The sequence below is a fragment of the Pimephales promelas genome, chromosome 22, assembly GCF_988280905.1.
Source record: "Pimephales promelas chromosome 22, fPimPro1.hap1.1, whole genome shotgun sequence".
Lineage (NCBI taxonomy): Eukaryota > Metazoa > Chordata > Actinopteri > Cypriniformes > Leuciscidae > Pimephales > Pimephales promelas.
The window spans coordinates 19,013,579-19,029,049 of NC_142790.1; the positions used below are offsets into that span (position 1 = coordinate 19,013,579).

The 15,471-nt window shown below is 35.5% G+C and overlaps 1 long non-coding RNA gene across 2 annotated transcripts in view; it reads right to left on the reverse strand.

Moving 5' to 3' along the window:
* LOC120476021 (uncharacterized) overlaps positions 1–12,199 on the reverse strand; it is a 95,214-nt gene extending 83,015 nt beyond the window's left edge. For both annotated transcript variants that reach the window (XR_005622053.2, XR_016149115.1), the window contains exons 1-3: positions 11,972–12,199; positions 10,817–10,979; positions 1,908–2,061 (exon numbers count right to left, since the gene is read on the reverse strand). This is a non-coding gene — a long non-coding RNA (uncharacterized LOC120476021). The remainder of the gene's footprint in view (positions 1–1,907; positions 2,062–10,816; positions 10,980–11,971) is intronic.
* Between the last annotated feature and the right edge of the window lie 3,272 nt (positions 12,200–15,471).

The window sequence follows — 15,471 nt, forward strand, 5'->3', positions numbered from 1 at the left end:
TTTACCAGAGAAATTGGACAATATTTTGTGTATGATGTTGCTAGTGACCTGTTTGTCACAAATTGCTGTTAGGCCAAACAGTTAAATAATTCTTCTACTCTAAAAGAGACTTTTAGTCTCTTTTTGACTTTTATCAATTTTCAGGCCATAAAAAATAATAAAGGAAGGTACAATTTCTAAATTCTTCTGCCAACTCCAAAAGGAAAATCCTGTCATAATTTCCTGACCGTCATGTTGTTCCAAAACCTGTACGACTTACGTTTTCTGTGAAAAACAAAAAGACACATTTTGACGTATTAACGTACTGTACTCTTTTTCCATTTCTATTTCCAGCCACAGTGAATGGCGACTGGGCTTAAAAAGTGTTGTTATTTATATAAAAACTGTTCGGAACTGCCTTGTTCAGTGAGTTAGAGTGTTGAACTTGAACTTGAACTAGATAAGGTTTTTTTTTGGGGGGGGGGGGAACAAATCATTCAGTCATTCAGTTGTGAACTGAACTGAATCATTAAAACAATTTCTGTGAATATTGACTTAATTTCGGTCTGTTTCTCACACAAAGCTATCAAAATACTTCAGAAGACTGACAACGGAGTACAACTTATGTGCACTACTTTTATGGTGCATTTTAGAGCTTGACAGCCCATCAACTCATTAACTTTCATTATATTGAAAAGAGAAGCTATGGTTTTCCTTAGAAATTCTCCTTTTTTGGAGTTCCACAGAAGAGAGACATTTGCAAGGGTGTGGTATGACATGAGCATGAGTAAATGATGACAGAATTAAAAAATTTGTTGGTGAACTACCCCTTTAAAGACCCTTTTGGACCAAGGTTGAGACAGAGTATAAGACTTGAGAGCTGCAGCTCATAAAACTACCTAGATCGAGCAAGTTTTTTGTCTTATGCTTGTTTTCGACAAAGGCTGATGAAGACACAGCCGATCCCAAATCAGATACCACAGGCAGACCGTGTCGTACGCCAGAGAAGGATAAACATAAGCGCCTGAGAGTCTGCAGTATTTGTGGTGTGTACTCCCATGTTCTCTGCAGCGTTAATTGCTGCCGTTGTGCTATAAATAGAGCGCGCACATCCACGGCCAGGTTTCTTTGTCCCTCTCCTCTTGATTCAATATGCCGCAGCTATTTCTGTGAGTGCTGCACTCCAAAATAGCTGCTATTGAGCTTTAGTGGATCCCAGTCTGATTGCCTAGCACTAAAAATAGCACCTGTCAGATATATTCTCCTGCGTGCCGACTGCATTCAGATGAGCTAAAGGGTATTAATATCCACCAGCGGCATTGTCATATCCTGCAAATGATCACACATAATGTGGGTGGAGTGTTTTTTGGGAGTGACTATTATGATTGTGTGTGTGATGATTAGTGTAAGCTGACATCATCTGGCTCAGATGTCTCCTCTAGTTCGTTCTCAGTGACCTCCTGTATGTAACCCAGGAAACAGCACTGTGATCCCATGTGTGTGCACTGGAGCTCTGCGTATATATATATATATATATATATATATATATATATATATATAAATATATATATATATATGTTTGCAATGCTGTTTTATACCCATGTTACAACTGTTTTTTCTGGCTCAACAGCGGCGCCAACACAGAATTGAATGTTCGCTGTGATCATACTTTTCAAAGGTTATATATATATATATATATATGTGTGTGTGTGTGTGTGTGTGTATATATATATATATATATATATATATATATATATATATAAAAATCATTGACATTTAGGAATACGATTGCGTAGGTGTTTGAATCGAGATAACGATCTTTTAACGATACAATATTGTTATTGATCAGCTGTAAGTTTCTCTTCTGTTCCTATGCATAAACAAAATACAGTGCAGAAAATGCAGTGCTAATGGATAAACCCACTTACTTCTAGTTGTTGTATTGGCGGAGCTGCTTGTTGTGTGCAACTCCCCCTGAGCTCCTGTGTCTGTCCCCTCTGACTCCAGCCATTAATCAAACTCCCCGCAGTCAGACCTGCATAATGCAAACCAGAGCTGACGACATGTGCAGCCCCCCGGCTCCTACCCACAGGAGAGAAGAGGAGAAGAGAAAAGAGGAGACACATGTAAAAACAAACACATCAATAATTATAATTTCAATGACATGAATCTGTAACAGCCGTTATTTGTTGTCTGGCATTGTGCACAAATTATTTTCCAAGAAAAATGTCTTTATAACTACACGAGAAACGAGAAAAATGTCGTTTTAACTACACGATTCCTCTTAAAGTCAAAATGAAATGGTGTGCGCAACCCAATTTATTTCTATAATGTGACATTTCTGATTGAAACAGGACATTTAGAAACAAACAGAATGCACAGATGAATTGAACATTAGATCTACAATTAGATTAATTTAAAAATATAGTGAATAGGGTGAATTTTATTTAATTCTAACTTTAAACCTTTTACTTTGTGGTTGACTCAACCTGATCATGATTTTATTTTTAAAGGGTTTTTCAAACTTTTTTATTCCTCTAAAAATAAAGACAGCTATACATCTCATATTTAAAAGACCTTTTTATACTGTCACTATGAAAAATGAAATTATTTGTATTTCTACCCATCATTAGTGTATAAAAATGAAGTGATTTAAAAAAATACAGCTATAAACAGAATATATAATTAACTGTGATTAATCTCCCTATTTCCAACTAGTTTTTCCGCTGACCCCCAAGATCTGTGTACTAGATCATTGTAATTCATGTGACTCATAATAAAACTGTGAATATTTCAATATCTGATAATGATATCTGTTTGCAAGCACAAGCACAAAAATAACCATAAAATATTCAAATGACTATTTAGGACTTGATTGTAGGTTAGTAAAACACCTCAACTTGACCGCAGCATCATCATTTGGCCAACTGACTGACTGTAAACACTTCTATTCTTCCCCATTAATAGAACAACCTTGTAAACATATACTGCATGGCATATTCCTTAGATATATTTTGCACAAAAATGGGAAAAAAAATAAAATAACTAACACACAAATCTAACTCCCACTGACTAAATATGACTAAATTAAGCAATTTATATAGCGACACATCAATCCCTCTTTACTTTCAAACCAGTCTTGAAACACAATGCATTACTGACACATGATTATGGAAGATATGAAGCAGTTGGGATGCTTTTAGTGGGTTAATTGGTGAATGTGATTTCACCAAGTACTACATGTTCCTGGATCAACATCTTTGTTGATCCTGGATCAACAATCCAATCAGATTTGAGGGACATGTTTACAGTTTATGTCAAGTTTAGGCTTAGAACCATGGGTGATTTTTTTTTCTTCATGTGAAGCACTTTGAGATACTTTTTAAAGGCGCTATATAAAATAGAGTTTATTATTATTATGATTTTAGGGTAAAGTTATGGATATGGTTAGGTTTAGGGGAAGTATTATTTCATTGGGTAAGGTCTACATTTTGTGACAGGAATGTTGATCCAGGATCAACAAAATATGTTGACCATGGACCATGGACCATATCTTGGCAAAATCCCGGTGACTGGGTAAATTAGTGATATGCTCTAAGAAGGGGCAGGGAGAGATACTGCCCCCTACGGGATGGCATTGAGAACAGGATCTGTTTAAATGAAGTGCATGCCATAGAGGGAAGGTAATCTCACCACTACATCAAACATGCACAAAACACCTGATAACATCATGAAAAACCTTCTGTCTGTCTCCAAAAGAAGTGCATATTTAAGATGAAGCGAAGATAAGCTATCAGCTCTGAAACAAATTAAAGAACATTTACACAGACAGAATAAAGACACATTGGGAAATACGAACTGATCCGTGAAATTGTATAACAAGCTGTTTAAAGGAATTGTATAACAAGCAGTTGTTCATCTAATGCAAATACAACCACATGGGATCTTTGTTAGGAATATTCCAGGCAGTAATAATCAACAGTATTTGTGGCCAGTGCCATTATAGTATCAACTATAAATTATAGTATTTATTAATATTCTTAGTTATTAAAAAAATTAAAATAATTTTTGTTTATGTGTTTGTCAGTTTATGTGCTTTTGTCATTTAAAAAATATCTTTTTTACCATTTAATTTATTATTATTTCTATTTTAGCTTGTTTTAGTTATTTTAACTTATTCTATTTCAGTTTATTTCAATGTTATTAATTTTTTTTTAAATTGAATTTCAATTAACAAAAATAATTGCAAACACTTTAGTTTAGGGTCCAATTCTCACTATTAACTACAGTAGATGCTTATTAGCATGCATGTTAGGATATTGGGTGTGTATTAGTCCTTTTAATAATGAGAATTGGACCCTAGACTAAAGTGTTACCGTGATTTTTAAGTTTAAGTAAACAATACCAGCACTCTTAGTGTTTGTGGTATCACTGATTACCACAAAAAGTTATTTTGACTAATTAAATAATTGTGATGCTTATAATTTTGTAAAAAGCACTATTATTTAGTTTGAACTTGTCTATATTTCAGCTGTAAAATTGATTGTCTTTTTTAAGGTGGTTTTAGGTACTGTCATGGCAACAAAGTTGTAAAATTGGACATAATTTCACACAGAAAAAGTTACCAAGCAACTTTTTTCAAATCATGTTTTTGCTGTACTATGAAAATTATGAGTATTTAAAATTGCTAATAACGTCGCTTCCATTTTCACTTCCATTGTAAGTACCTCACTGTATTTTGGCTTTATTTTAAAGGAATTTGGACAATTTGAAGTGATCTAGGAGCTTTATACAAATTTTTAAAGCGAATGCCATTGAAACACACCAAGTCTATCCCTTACAGTCACCCTCGCTTTCATGCCAGTTATGGCGCTGCTCTGAATAAGGTCTATGAAGGTCGACTACTGTGCTGTCAAACAGCTGTAGGTATCATATGGTCAAAGACTCTAGCTTTGAGCTGTAATGCCATAGAGACGTCCCTGTTGTTGGATCACGTGCATAGATCTGAAGCTGTAAACTAGAATAGAAACCCACTAAATGATGCTGTGTAACACCATTACCTATCTAGAACTACTGCTCAGTGGCTTTCCATACAATCACAAACCATAAAGAACTGACAAACAAGCAGCACTTATGCACACATTTGCACACATATACACAAGCCCAGCAGGGAAGCATCGGAGCGATACTGTATCAGTGCTCAAAGCCAGTGAGTAGCTCCCTCTCGTCTGGGTTATTCTGCCTAATCCCATCACAAGACAAATCCCCTTTAGCCAAACACACACACACACATGCACCAAAGTCCATAGATAACAGGTTTGCACAACTGAAACCAGCTCAGTCAGACAGTTGTGGTGGCTGCACCAAAACAGTTTACATCACTGTACATGTGATTCTTGTTTTACTTTGGGTCTGTTAAAGAAGCAGAGAAGATGGATTGAAGAGGGTGAATGGGGGAGGAGGATGAAGCTGAATGGTTTGCTCTCCAGGATCAGAGGCCAGTGGGGCCTCTCCGTCTCCTCCTCCTCTGCTCTAGCACTGACATGACGCCGCAGGGGTCACCAGGGCTTTTCTGGGAGCGGAATGTACCACAAAAACAATCCCTGTTACACCCTCACCAACCAGAGAGGACATGGATGATACTAATCCAACATCACAAACTAATGCGATTTATGACAGAACTGACCATCGACCCGATCCTCTTCATGTATGCCGAGGATGTAACCCAAATATTCGAAACTGAAGGAGGGCACAAGTGTTTAAAGTGCCTCTATTTTTACCTTTCATGTAGTGTTTAATATAGCCGTTTGTGAATATATGTTTGAGTTTTCGTCTAACAAAAGCAAGAACCGATTCAGAACTCCATGAAACTCCATGAAGTCGTCAGTAATTCCATCCTTACTTCCTGTACAAACATTACATTATAACATTACATTTGTAACATTATAAAAGTCACCTTGGACCAATTTAATGCATCATTGTTGAATGAAAGTAGGCTACTAATTGCTTTAAAATAAAAACTTTTGAATAGTAGTGTATTTACCTGCATGTCATGTGACCATTAACAGTAAACAGAGAACCATGAACATGTACATGTGTTTTTAAATGATTGAAATATAAACTTTTAATTTCAAATGGTACATAAAGTGAGTATTTTAGGTCAAAGGTGTTCAGGGTGGAAAATTTGTTTTTGTTCTCTGATTCAGTTTCCTCCCCACTGGCTGCTGTTCCGAGTCTCAAATCCTGACAGTTTAACAGTTCAATCCCTTTGCATATTCCTGAGGTGTTAATGTATTACCAGAGAGAATTAACAGATGCCAAGCAGTCAAATAAAAACCTGTCCAATAAAATCTGCACACTGAGTGCGGCTGGTAACGCTCAGCTCAAGCGCACACACACTTGAACGGAAGGAGCAGTGAGGCATGTTGCCTTGACGTAGCACTGCTTTGTGCTGACAGCAGGAGAACACAGAGGAAACACTGAGTACACATTGTGCACACAGAGGAAACCTGATATTCCTGTTCCCAGCAGAGGACAGGCACCACAACCACACATAGAACACTGTGAACACTCGCAAATTCACTCACTGTTCACACAAATAAACACAATATGCACCTTTCTTTCCTGTTGTTACTTGGGTGTTCCTGTGCTGAATGCTCAAATCAAATATGTAAAGCATACAGGATGTACCCTAATGATAATCGACTTCCTATTGTACATAGAAACATTGTTTTTTTTTTCAACTGATGAGTGATGAAGTGATGAGAATATTGAAACAAAGTGTTCCAGAATTACTGAGAATTATGGATTATGTACAGTTTAGGACTGCTTTATTAAAAACTACTGTAAGCTGTGAAAGTTTTCAAGAGATACATTTTGTAAATTAATACATAAAAAATAATAATTTATATTTTATTTATTTATTATTTATAAATTAAATTGTATTTCATTTATATATATATATATATATATATTTAAAGTATTAACGTATGTTTTATATATACAAAAATCACTGTATATATATATATATAAATAAATGTATTAATATTTATATTATTATTCAAATACATTTTTTATTAATAGTTTCATTTATTATTTTTAAATATTATATAATATATATTTTATTATATTAATTTATTTACTTGTATAATACTTTTAGTAAGAACAGCCTCTCAAAATTGCAAAAAAAAAAATTAAAATTTAAAAATGTGATCACGTGATCAAGTTGTCTCGACTTAAAAGTTGTTTTCTCTTCGTCTGACGGTAACAAAATCATGAATCAAAATCAACACGTATATTGCTGCATCAAGGATGACCACATATTTTTACTTCAATCAGGGACTAACTAAAGCTGAAATGTCATTCAATGTTAGACCACTTCCAAATCAGTGACTAATATTTGAGAAGGAGGGAACAACTTTAACGCCATAAACACTAGAGACCATTCATTACCAGCCAACTCAAGGTTTACATTCTTATATAATCATGTTCATTTTTTTTCTCTCATGAGCGAAATTAATGTTACGAGAAAGCTACTTTTGCTAATTTGCTAAAATTAAGGTGTAGTCATAAGAAAAAAAATAAATAATGCACAGCCCCTTAGGGCTTCTACATTACAATATCCACACAACATTATACGTATAGTTATACCACCAGATGTAACAGCATGGCAACAAAACAAAAAAAAGAAGAAAGTGTGATAGAAAAGTTTAATATGAAATGCTTCTACTACTCAAAAGCATGCAGGTCTGAAACTCACTGAGACAGACACGTTGTTTTCACGCTGAGCATTTGACAGTCCTGCAGCACCATGTGCAAACAGCTCTCATCTGCAACAGCAATCCCAGTGTGTTTCTAGGAAACGGACACTCTATTGAGCCTTTGCAAAGCAGCTTACAGCCGGGGTCCGGTCCACAGCCGGCAGGCCCGGCACACGTGTGAAACGTGCACTATCACGCACGCACGCTCATGCATGCACACTCGCAGGCCTGGCCTAGACACTCTCTCTCTCAGAGCCACAGAGACTGGAGGAGTGTCAGCCAGTGTGGATTGGTTCCCATGCACTGAGAGGGGAGTGTGTGCGAGTATGTGTGTGCAAGCGTGTGTGAGTGTGCAGTCAGTGCCCTCCCAGTCAGATGGACTTTAGCACGTTTACTGGACCAGCACACCTGCGTCCTAACAGCTGAGACACACATTGTTCTACCGGTTTCGTTTCAGGATTGTCACTGCACTAAAGCGCAAAGTTGATGTGTCTGTCATACAGTCATTATTATAAAATGACTTTCATAAAAGCATATATTGTATAAAATGCAGGGCTACAAGCAAACTTTTTCCTTCTTCGAAAACTGCAATCACAACCAACCAGTAAAACGATTAATCAGTGGATATTTTTAAAGTTACCTGCCAGCTTGTTGCCAATTATCTTTTTGTAAAAAATAGAAAAAATAATAATATTTTAGTGAATAAAAAAAATGTGTGTAAAAATTAAAATTCATGAAAAATATAAATAAATCCCAAATATACAATTATTTTTTTATATGAATGTATAGGCTATATACAATTTTAGTGTGTTTAAATATTTAAATTCAGCAATTTAAGTACATAATTATTAAAACATTTCTGTTAATTAATGTTGCAATAAAAATAAAAAAGACTTACAACTTGGCAACTGACTAAAATAAGCTTATAGGTATTTAAATTGCTAACTGGAAGTAAAAAAATAGATTAAATCTAAATAGTATTTTAATATCATAAACATGTCCAAAGCACACAACAAAATTACACTAAAACAAAAATGAAAACTGAAATAGTATATTGTACAACTATAAAAATTATACTTTAGGGTCCTAAAAATGCAAGTGTAAATGCAAGATTTAATTACACACATTCTTCAGCATCAGTTCTCATTGTTCAACAAGTGATCTCAGCTTCACAGTACAGTTATCATCATCATCATCAGCCAGGTGAATCAGGGTTACTGTATGACTCCTCTGAGGAATATTTTCTATCACACGACCGCATCATTTAATGATGTAACGCTACGGGTTAAGTCATATCTATTGTAGGTACTGGCATCATCACCCACATGATCTGTGCAACCTGAATGTGAAAAGAAATATCATATTACTTTATTATAACGCTAAGCCCACACTGCTGACCTCACCTAAATTTAACGATGATTGCAGCCCATGTCATTATCTTAATCATCTTCATGATTATCACCATCACCAGAATAGAAGCACACAGCATGTACTGTACTCAGTCATTATGTTTGCACCACTGGGAGAAATTCATAGCTGTCATCATCAAGCTCTGCGTTTTCTCAGAATATCTGACTATTGCAGGGGCCAAACAAAACAGCATAACGTCCCCACACTGATCCGGACTTGGTAGTTATTTATTTTCATCAGGCGCTCAGCTTGTTCTGTGCCAGAACTTGTGTGAGTCCGTCCCCAGCGCAGCTGAGGGCAAAAGCTCTGATATCAGTGCAGAAATAAACCCACAGGAGCGATGAGTCAGATCTGAGTCAAGCCCTGCTCCCCACAAACACAGTCACGATGCTTCTGATAGTATTAGATTTGCCAACTAACCTTCTGAGGGTGGCAAACAAGGTCTGCTATGCCTTGAAGTTGAAGTTTCTTCAACTATGGGCACTTTTGGTCCTGAGGACTTTAAAAATTAGGGAAATCTTAAACTGTAGAAATGAATCTCCCTTGAAACCTTTTTTAAACCAATTATTTCAATCTTCCCCCTAACAAGTAGATATTTATGTCACAGGAAAATTCAGTAAATTTATATATATATATATATATATATATATATATATACATACTGTATATTATAACAATATTTGCAAAAATGACATTTATATATATATTAAAAATATTTAAAAATAATCATACTGTATATATTATTGCACATAAAAAATGTAAAGAGTATTTGTAATTATTTTAATTATATTTAATTTTATACGATTTTTTTAAAGATTAGTATTTTATAAGGTTACTCTTATCTTATTACAATTGTATAATCTTTTATAATTAACGTATGCATTATTAAAAAATGTATAATCAATAGAGTATTGAAAAATGTTATCTTAGTTTTCAAAATTATTAATTTGAATTAATTCACCTTCATAGTTAAAAAAAACAACAAATAACATTAAAAAATGAATAACAGTTGTCCATATGTTATGATTGAACATCTTGGATAAAGGTACAGGTATAAAATCTACATATAAAAGGCATTTGAAAAGTAGCAAAAACAAATTAAGCCATTACGAAACAAAATCTTTTTGTGACATATAGCGAAAAGAAAAATGCTGTGACATGAAAATGCCTGTAGTTGAAGAGACATCGGAACTTTTCAACTGTCTTTTGCCCCAAAAACACTACTGACCATGCAACAGTTTGAGAAAGAGGGGGAGTGCTGCAGAGGAAAAGGAGAGCAATGCAGGAATTTAAAGAATCTGACTTGTTTGTGTCGTAAATATGCATTTGCACCAAGAATTCAGTGAATCAGGCAAAAGGCAGCAGGATTGGAGACTGAGATCTGCCCACAAAGCTGAGATCAGTTGTGTGTTTGAGCAGCTGCCCTGTGCTTGACCCTAGAGGTTCACATGCTGTAAACTGGACGGGACAATGGTAGGACTTCATTAAAGCAAATCACATTGTGGTCCAGGTGTCTAGGCACACTGAGAAGAATAACTGGAAAAGCAAGACCCTACATGTGTGCGTGAAGAAAGAGTGATATACAGATAAACAGTTGACTAAGAGTGCAACTTTAGGTCAGTAAAAATGTGTGTATAAAGATGCACTGTAAGCGCAGGATTACTCACTGTGCTTTGGGCTGCAGCTGGGACTGCTCCACTTCACTGCTTTGGTTGTCGCGGCAACTCGGTGCACGGCACGGGTACGCAGAGGGCACGATGCCAGGTAAAAGGGGGATGTTGGCATCGGCCTGTGGTTCTTCCAGCTGGCACTGCCAGGAACTCGGATACCCTGCAAGGCAGAGCCAACTTTATTCAAACACCATCTTACACTTGTGCTAAATCTGCACAGATGTCATTACAGTACTTCCTTGAGGAATATCAAGGAATATATTTTGTACTGCTTTTCTTTGAATTTTGTTTTAAACCCTACGCATTAACTAAATTTACACTATTTTATTGTGTAAATGTGAACACCTCTCATTTATGTACTTGTATGCAGTTTTCACAGGGCTAAAGCCTACCTACAACATCAGCTTGGACTGGTTTGCTGGTCTTATCTGGTATGCTAGTCTGGCCATAAGGGAATTCATAAGGGTAGGATGCTACTGTTGGTATTGAGGTCATGGTCCAAGCTGGATGACCTTCTAGCTGAACACTAGTCGGGATATGAGACAAGCTGGACCAGCAAACCATCTTGGTCTGGGTTAAACTACTTAATCAGGGTGAGTTAGCCCAAGTATTTCCCACAGAAAACACTAGTTTATTTAAAATAGCCTTTTCTAACCTGTTTACTTATTTTAGTAACATATTCAGCTATTAAACGACGTGTGTGTTGCAAATTAACAAAACATTAGAAAGAAAAGCAAGCAAAAACCAAGCAACGATTCCATAACGAAGAAAGTCTGCTTATCGTGTTACCACAGTGGTCTTGATTTATGACTGAACAACAGCTCTTTGTCCCTGGCCTGTGCTTTCTAATGTTCAATCTGATTTATCTCGACAACGACTCTCTCCTGCCCTCTATTGCTCGTTTGGAAATATTACATTGATAACCAAAGCAGATCCATGGCCTAGTTTTCACGACCTTGTATTTGGTTGTTAGATATGTTTTTCAAAATGTTGACGGTTATCTGAAAATACGCGGAAACATTCGTCATTAGTCTTGCAAGATGAAAGAAAAAAAATAACCAAACATGACCAAAACTAAAAATTAACATCTGTTAATTAGGCTACCTATTTTACAAACAAAATAAATGTTTTGAAAGGCATAACGTCACTTACGTTGAAAGATAGTTGAACTTGTCGACCTTAAACGCCTGTTAAATTTGGGCACCTTGCCGACCAGATGTGATGAGAAATCCAGTCACGTAAAAAATATATGTTCATAACATCATATGAAACAGTAGTCTCGCGAAGGGGAGGAAGCGGTTTGACCTCGACGCCAAATAGTCACAAATAGTAAACCTAACTTTTTAGACTATTTTTTGTTGACTAGTTAGCTTTCGCGTGGGGTCCACTAGGGGGCCTCAGTTAACTTCCTGTGAATCAACAAATTTGAAGTTTGTTTATTTAAAAAAATAAAAACACAAAAAGTCCATAAAAAGCATATAGTAAAGGAGAAAAAATATACATAAACACACATAAATATATAAATAATTACTTGTAGGGTGGATTATAATTAATCCATTAGCTATCAATGATCAAAGTTTTAGCTGTTGCATTATGTGAGTCGACCCAACAGAAGCAATAGAATAGGTTCTTTGTCAGATCTTCATTTTAGTCATTAGTATCAGAAGAGGTCAAAACACCACGAATATCCTAAAGCTGCCAAAATCATGTGCCTCATCAAAAGCATAAGAGTTGGTGACTTGCTGTTAACAGGGTGGACTGCAGCCAAGCAACATGTGAGAGGGAGAAGACAGCTCAGGACTGATCTGATGAAGAATTGGCTAATCTAGACGTTTTTTTAAAATATATAATGCTTGTGAAAACATCTTGTGTATTTGTGTATATATATATATATATATATATATATATATATATATATATATATATATATATAAGAAATAAACGAAATAAATGCTGCTGAAATTGAACAGTATAGAAAGAAACTCATACAGTAAGTTTGGAATAACTTGAGGGCGAATAAATGATGACAGGATTTTCATTTTGTGAACCCTTTCTTTTAAGTGTGTTTGGAAACAGTCACAAAATTATTAAGCACACTTTTAAATAAGTTTTATAATTTGAATATACCACAATTTCACGTTTAATACAGTGTACTGTAGCCTATATGGCACTTCTTTTCACAAGGGCACATGATATTTTGTGAAGCTTGCTCACAAACGAGGCACAGGGTCTTACACTTGATGAACCATGAAAATCTTTCATGCCTGTCCTGAGGCATGGGTGTTAAACATGTCCTATAAGGGTTTAAAGTGTCAAAGGAAGGCAAACATTATAAATCCAACATAGGCTATGCCTGCGGGAACCTCCGCACACGCACATAAAACTGCTGAAGAAGTTAAGCTTTGCCATCTTTTCCTCAACCACTAGCAATTTTTAAGTAAAATATATAATAAAAAAGTATTAACCCTCCTATAGATGCATGCTATGATATCATGTTTCTATTCTGCAGACTGGTGACAGGGTCTCCCCTCAATCAGCCCTCCATGGAGTCCTTTAAAACTTAAAGAGCCCAGCTGTCTTTCCTTTAAAGAGCAGCATTCAGTTTTCAAAGTGGTGCTTCACATTGTTTAAACACAAACATAACCCACACAGTTATCACAGTAGACTCAACTCGACACCAACCCGTATATTCTGTTGGTTTAAACAGCAAAGATGAGAAATGAAATGTAAAGGTGGCAGATGTTTCACAGTGCTGTGAAACTGTGATGTAACCCTAGGGCTTCAGAACTGCATGAAAGGACTGCAAGTCGTTTAAAGCGCTTGCATGCGGGTTGAGATAAAACACTTGTACTAGCCTGTGGTCATGTGAATATTTGCTAGCAGAAGAACATGAGAAAAAACGGCCACCCTGATAGGCTACACGCGGCATGTGAAACTCACCACTAAATGAGTTCTGTAATTTTTGTTGTTGTAAAGAAGGGGTGTCCAATCCGGTCTTGGACCATCCAAAATTAATTAAAAACACCTGAACCATCTAATCAATGTCTAACATGCTAGAAATTTTTAGTTTGAGGCAAGTTGGAGCAAAACTCTGCTGAGCAGTGGTGCTCTGGGACCCCCAGTTGTAAAGAAGCAGCATAATTGCAAAGAGATTTCCAAATAAAACTGTGAAGACTTCAGGTGACGCCAGCTCTGGATCAACAAAACTATCAAACATTATCCTTATCCTATTGTAATCATTACGAGCTGTAAATGTTCGTTGAGTCTACTTAACTGAATACATGATGTTAACAAATCACAGATCGCTCTATATCACTGCCTGCATGGACTTTACTTTGCTACAGTCATTTCTGACTGATAACAGAATACTTTTTGTGTAAAGCCGCTTTGAAACAACATATAGGCCTATTATGAAAAGTGTTATACACAGCTGATCTTGGATCAGAGAAATGATACACCGGGGACCCAGGAAAGACAAAACAAATACCTCTCTTTGCCCCATTGACTATGGCAGAGTCTTAGATGGAGACAGACTGTCAGTTCAAGGCAGAAACTCAAATCCAGTCATTTCCTGGGCTGTCAGGGGCCATTGAAGTTTGTTCAAGTGAGTCATTCATGTACTAAACTCATATGACAGTCCCACGCACAAACAGGAGCATTACAGTCAGAACACCTAAAGTCAAGTTCTCACGTGCGGGAAAGATACGCTTGTATGTAGCATTGTCAACAACAAACTCCTAGAAGAACATTCATATTATGTATCTTTTTTGAATGTGACATTATTTTAATACAACAAAAATATATAATATAATATAAATACAACAAAAATATATAATATATTATAATATAATATAATATAATATAATATAATATAATATAATATAATATAATATAATATAATATAATATAATATAATATAATATAATATAATATAATATAATATAATATAATATAATATATCACCTGGATGAACAACACTGTTTTTGAATGTTTTTAAAACAAAAATAACAAAATATCTGAATTGTGTAAATCCATAATTAAACAATTAATAACACTTTTTGTATCACTATCATATAGATTTTTGCAAATATTTACTATAGATTTAAAACTTAAATCCTGACTCATGAAAAAAAACGTGTGTTCAAAAATGTGAATTTGTTTTGCTTGTATTGGAAGCTGTTTCATGGAATTAAAAAAGACAATTTCTGACTTCATAACTCGTAATTGTGAGATATAAACCTGCCATTCCTCATGAGGAAAAAAAGTCAGAATTGTGAGATAAAAAGTCGCAATTACCTTTTTTATTCCCTGGTGGAAACAAGCTTCCATATTAATGTGATGAGATAATGAAGATATAAGTCAAATAAAAAGCTTTGCTTTCTGTGCTAAAAGTCTGTATTTTCTACAAAGTGATAATTCTCTCTCTGGGCATTATGGATCATTTGCAGAGTTCTTCAGTGCCTCTTAAAGGTTGAAGAATATAGCACAATTGCACGTGCAATTCAACCGAGACCTTTAGCTTAAAATAGGTGTCAGAACTAAAGGAAATAATTTGACAGGAAAGTGCAAGCACAGGCAGCAGAAAGACTGGTATTAGTGCAAAGCTATGGCTTTAAACAAGGTCGTTTTTCAAACAGACAGCTAATTAGCTA